Source organism: Odocoileus virginianus, unplaced genomic scaffold (genome assembly GCF_023699985.2).
Source record: "Odocoileus virginianus isolate 20LAN1187 ecotype Illinois unplaced genomic scaffold, Ovbor_1.2 Unplaced_Contig_11, whole genome shotgun sequence".
Classification (NCBI taxonomy): domain Eukaryota; kingdom Metazoa; phylum Chordata; class Mammalia; order Artiodactyla; family Cervidae; genus Odocoileus; species Odocoileus virginianus.
Window position 1 is genome coordinate 156,636 of NW_027224328.1, and position 6,000 is coordinate 162,635.

Below are 6,000 nucleotides of genomic sequence, written 5' to 3' on the forward strand. Positions count from 1 at the left end.
AGAGGGGACTGAATGTGCCCTGAGGGGACATTCAGAAAGGGATCAGGAGTCTCTGCTCAGGGAAATTTTCCCTCCCTTGGTTTCACTTGGGGCAAAAAGTTGGAGAAAGAGATCCCTAGCCATATATATGGGTGCCTTTCCCTTTGAGGATGTTCTTATCCTGAACAGGGGTGCCCTGAACTTTCTCTCTGCTCTGATGCGGGCAAGCTCTCTCCCTGGAAAGGAACTGGGTGTGATGCTTCTGAACTATGAGTCTGTGGCTGTTGCAAAGCTTCCTGATATCCCTTAGCATTCTCTCATTTTATTCTTTATTGGATATAGTTGCTTTACTCTGCTATACAGCAAAGTGAACCAACCATACATATACATATATCCCCTCCATTCTGGATTCCTTTCCCATTTAGGTCACCAAAGAGAGCTGAATAGTACCGCTGTGCTACACAGTAGGTTCTCATTAGTTATCTGTTTGCCGCACTGTTTACAATAGCCAGGACATGGAAGAAACCTAAATGTCCATCAACAGAGGAATGGATAAAGAAGATGTGGCACATATATACAATGGAATATTACTCAGCCATAAAAAGGAATGAAACTGTGCCATTTGCAGAGACATGGATGGACCTAGAGAGTGTCATACAGAGTTTTGTAAATTGGAAAGAGAAAAATATCATATATCATATAATATATTAATATGTATACATTGAATCTAGAAAAATGGTGCAGATAAACCTATCTGAAGTAGAAATAGAGATCAATATGGAGGACAAACATGAACACCAAGGAGGGAAAGGGGGATGGGATGAATTGGGGGGATTGGAACTGACATCCTTAGTATTCTCTTGTGTAACTCCTCAGAAAAGTATAGGATGGGGCTGAGATCCCCAGAGGACAGAGCCTGAGTCAGTCTCTACCAGGCTCTCACAATCTCCCATTGTGTCTGAAGCTGTGACTTCATCACCCTGAGCACTCAGAAGGTGCCAGTGAGGGGCAGGATTCTCCCATGTCCCTTCCCACCTTGAGAACATGTTTTTTTTAGGGAACCACTCAAGCTCCCACCCTGGCCCTGGGATCTTCTTTGTGACAGGCATCCTTGGCTGTGCCTTGGGACCCTGCATGTTCCTTTTTTTCGTTTTCCTGGCGATTCAAAAGTGCAGACAGAAAATAAAGTGTGAAGGTATACTCTAAAATGGAGACGATGATGAGGAGAGCTTGTGGGCAGTGGGCGAGAAGGGCCACACTGTGATGTGGGATACTGAATCTGCATCTTGTCCTCACTACATTTTCTGGGAAATGATACTTGTGTTTCTCTGGACTCAGCCTCGGTGAACTTCAACTAGGCATGCCAAGGAAGCATGATGTTGTACATCACAGCAGTAAGTTTAGTATCAAGTACAGGGACACAGGTTAGGACTGGGTCAGGAATTCTGAGTATGCCCATAAGACATGAGATTAACGGCTCTGATGAACTGAGTGCAGTCCCAGAGATGTCATAGATAGCACTCTATAAAGGTGTTTCAAGATGTGAGTTTCTGACTCAGAATCTTTATATCAATCTTGTCCTCATGTAAATATTATCTATGGGAGCCTAAGCCTGGGGAGGAAAGACAGATGGAGTCAGGTGGAGAAGTCCCTCGTGTATTCTTCTAGGCATAAACGATGGTTTGGGGTGATTCATAGCATCACCTGTGGCCGCGGCATCCACATACGAGATCCCTGTGTCCCACTTTGGACCTATAGCTCTCTCCCTGCTCTGAAGACACCACCAGTTATCCCCAGTGAATACTGTCTTCTCTCTGGGATGCCTGGGGTTCTGTTCTGACCCCTTATCTAGTTTTTACACACGTGGATTTTTCTTTTCATGTCTTTTCTTGGATTGTTTCTTACCTGTTAGATGATTCTGTGGCAGAGTTGCCCAGGAATGAAAACAAAGTTGATTCTGGACATGTCCTACACAAGGCAGGGCCTTCTGCTCTTGAAAATGGGGATGAGGGTAGGAACGTATTGTGTGGAAGAGATGCTGAAAAGAGTTTTGGGAGATGGAAACCTCAGTTCTCTAGAAGGGAGGGTCTGTCTTCCTGAGGACCATGCTCTGAGGAAAAGAATGACTGTTTCTCCAGCAGGTTTAAACTCATCTTTTTATGACACCTCAGTTACTGTCTCATGACCTCAGAGAGGAAGAAATAGATTGAGTTCTCTGTCTGTATAGATGCTTTAAGAGTTTCCAATATGTTGGGACTTCCCTGGTGGTCCAGTGCTTAAGACTTTGCTTTTCAATGCAGGGAGTATGGTTTCGATTCTTAATTGGGGAGGTAAGATCCCATGTGCCTTGAAGCCAAAAAGCCAAACCATGAAACAGAAGTCATATTGTAACAATTTCATTAAAGGCTTTAAAAATGGCCCACATAAAAAAATCTTTAAAAAAATAATTTCTGATGTGTGGACATGTATGGATAATGTGAATGCATTTCCCAAACCAAGATGTCTGGTTTGATAAAACATCATAAATGTTCAGAGCAAGAGACAATTGAGAAATATTATTGAAAGATGTTACTGAAAGATATTGCATTTGGTGAACATTTTGATGTTTTGTGGGGAAAATGCTAACAGGATTTTGAAGCTGATATATCCACCAATTATCCAGAATGTCTTTAATTGTAGATTCTAGGATTATCTGTTCTTGAAGGGATCATAAGGATTGTATAGTCAAACACTACTCCACAAATATAGTAACAAAGCAGATAGTGTGTGACTTTCTCAAGGTTACATAAGAAGTCACTGTTAGATCCAGGATGACACTATGCTGATTCCTAGGGATGGGATCACTCCACCTACATTTGTTGTTCAGTCACTAAGTCATGTCTAACTCTTTGTGACCCCATGGACTATAGCCTGCTAGGCTCCTCTGTCTTCCAGTGTCTCCTGGAGTTCTGTCAAACTCATGTCCATTGAGTCGGTGATACTATCTCACCATCACATCTTCTGCTGCATGTGTGAGTGCTTAGTTGCTTCAGTCGTGTCTGACTCTTTGAACCACATAGACTGTAGCCCACCAGGCTTCTCTGTCCATGGGATTCTCCCAGGCAAGAATACTGGAGTGGGTTGCCATGCCCTTCTCCAGGGGATCTTCCCAACTCAGGGATCGAACCCAAGTCTCCTACATTGCAGGCAGATTCTTTACCATCTGAGTCACCAGGGAAGTCCCATCATCTGCTCCACCTTTCTTTGCCTTCAATCTTCCCAGCATCAGGGTCTTTTCCAATGAGTCAGCTCTTCACATCAGTTGGCCAAAGTACAGGAGCTTCAGTTTCAGCATCAGTCCTTCCAGTGAATATTCAGGGTTGATTTCCTTTAGAATTGACTGGTTTGATCTCCTTGCAGTCCAAGGGACTCTCAAGACTCCACCTGCATGCTTAAGGACAGAAGAGAAGTGGTCTAAAATTCAATGAGAAAAATAAAGGCTTCTATGCCCGAAATTCTTCCTGAGATCTATTATCTCTTTATGGATGAGATGACCATCCCAGTGTCCACCTTCATGGGAATGTGATCTCTGCAGTGGCACAGGCTGCCACATTAAGAATGAACTTGAACTTGGTTTATCACTTTCCTGTTGCCATCTTGAAATGTTTAATAGTTTTTGTATAAGGAGATCTGCATGTTGGATAATAAGGTCCCCAAAATTCTATATCCCAGAAAATATTCCCTGAGAAGCAAGTAAAAGAGAAGTCTGATCTCTTATAGTTATAGTCTTATTTCCTGGGAAGATGCGTTTGAACCCTTAAAAACCAATCCTTCCTGGAAAGACAAAATTTAAGTGAGCCCATATTTAGTTATTTCTGTGTATTTTTAGGAAGTCTGGAATTAAATCAGATTTCACAGTGGCTACCTTCCTGCAGTTACAACCAGGCATGTATTTTTTTTGATGCTGTGATCTTATTTTCTTAATCACAACAATCTCATAGATTATCAAAATATTTAGGTGGTTAATCCAAGATGTGACAAAGTGAGAAATACAGTTAAAATGGCAAAATGTTGATATTAAGATATATTTTGATACTCTATAGCTGCTAAAATGTCAAGATTACTGTGATACCTGTTTTCGTGGAGGCGGTTTTGGATGAAAGGTGAGAATCCTTTCATCTTTCTTTAAGACCCATGGTAGGACTAATTTCATAATTTTCAGATTCCAATGCAAAATGAAAGTGTGGATTTCCATGTTCAAAAATTATTAAGACATTGAAGTTGGTGACAGTAGAGCTTTAAACCAAGCCCAGGGCCCTTCTGAGCATAGGTTGCTGTTCGTGATTTGCCCAGATCCACAGAATTTCAGAGCTGGAGGGCCCAATAAACTGTCTTTACCACAGCAATGTGAAGGTGGTGGGGTTCCTTGGGAGAAGAAAAACTGTGGAAACTGAAGCAGCTTTAGCCATTGAAGACTTTCAGAAAAGGCTAGGGTTATCCTTGTAGACCCTTGGGAAGTTGGGATCCGGTCCTTAAGTGGTCCTCATGGGGTAGATAATAATGGAGTTGTATCTTCTTCTCACCAGTTCCTCTGATTTAGTACTGAGAAAAGTCGAATGCTCAAAATTCCTTTCTCCAGTTTCAGGTTCCTACCATCTGTATAGACTGAAAGTTAGAGTTCACAGAAGTTTTTAAGTCTCTGTTACAGATACTTCCTGGACATGGTCTGAGATCAACAATCTATATATTTAAAATGCTTTTCCTGATGTGTTTTATATCATGCAGAAATGATCTCGATCTGAGTTACCAAGAATGCTGTGTGTTCACTTTTTCCTCCATTCTGATGCCTCTAGAGGGCTCTGTTTCATCTGAGTCATAAACATAACCAGGCCCTAAATTTGCTATTGCAGGCTGGTTTTCACGTTCCTCAAAGAAAGAAGATCTGGGAGAGGAGAAACTCCTGACCAAAGAGTGTGAGTTTGGAAATGAGGATGCTGCACTTGGAAGCTGTGGAATTCCATTTGAAGAACAAATATGTGTCTATTGAAGCTCCTGTTACATTTTGGTCCAAACTAGAAGTACAGAAAATATCACTTCATATGTCAAAAAAAGGGTAACACTGACTTGTGTCCCATTTTTACATACATTGTCCAACAATAAATACTTTGGTCCTTCCGTATCAGTTATTGGGAAATTTTTGTGAACATCTAGAGACTTTAACACAAACAGCTTTTACAATATTCATCCCCTCACAACTTTCGTCCAAACATATATATTTTCTTCTCTGGAGTTAAGCCCTAGGTGAGTGATCCATGGTCAGACTGAGAGAGATGCTGAATCCAGATCCAGACTCAGGGTTCTTCTTCTCCCAAGATGACCTCATAGTAACAGCACTTGAATATTCCAGAAATGCTCTATCCTAATTACATCATCTCTTCTTACTTAAGTTGGGTCCCCTCCCAGGAAATTGATTTCATGGAGTTAGATATAGGTTTGGCAGAATCTTCTTAGTAAAACTGAATCTAAAAACTTCTCAGAAGCGTAACTGAAATAAGAAAGTACAGAAGTCATTTAGAAGTAGAATGTTTTTATGTTAACTTTGTAATTTTGGTTGTGAAGATTCTTAGGCTTCAGCTTTATTTTTCAAACACAATTTTGTCTTTTTATGATTGAGTTACTAGTTATAGGACATAATGTGTGCTACCTGGTTAATTTAAATGAAGATTATTTCTTTTTTGGCATTTTTAAAATTTATTTTTAATTGGTTAATTGCTATACAAGACAGCATATTAAAAAACAGAGACATTACTTTGTCCACAAAGGTCCATCTAGTCAAGGCTATGGTTTTTCCAGTGGTCATGTACGGATGTGAGAGTTGGACTATAAAGAAAGCTGAGCTCAGAAGAATTGATGCTTTTGAACTGTGGTGTTGGAGAAGACTCTCTTGAGAGTCCCTTGGACTGCAAGGAGATCCAACCAGTCCATCCTAAAGGAGATCAGTCCTGGGTATTCATTGGAAGGACTGATATTGAAGCTGAAGGC

At 40.9% G+C, this 6,000-nt stretch overlaps 1 long non-coding RNA gene across 1 annotated transcript; it reads left to right on the plus strand.

Annotated features, from left to right (window-relative positions):
• Positions 1-972: 972 nt before the first annotated feature.
• On the plus strand, positions 973-5,137 carry LOC110139306 (uncharacterized). Its single transcript, XR_002314458.2, has 2 exons — positions 973-1,174; positions 4,869-5,137. It is a non-coding gene; the product is annotated as an uncharacterized lncRNA (long non-coding RNA).
• Positions 5,138-6,000: the final 863 nt, after the last annotated feature.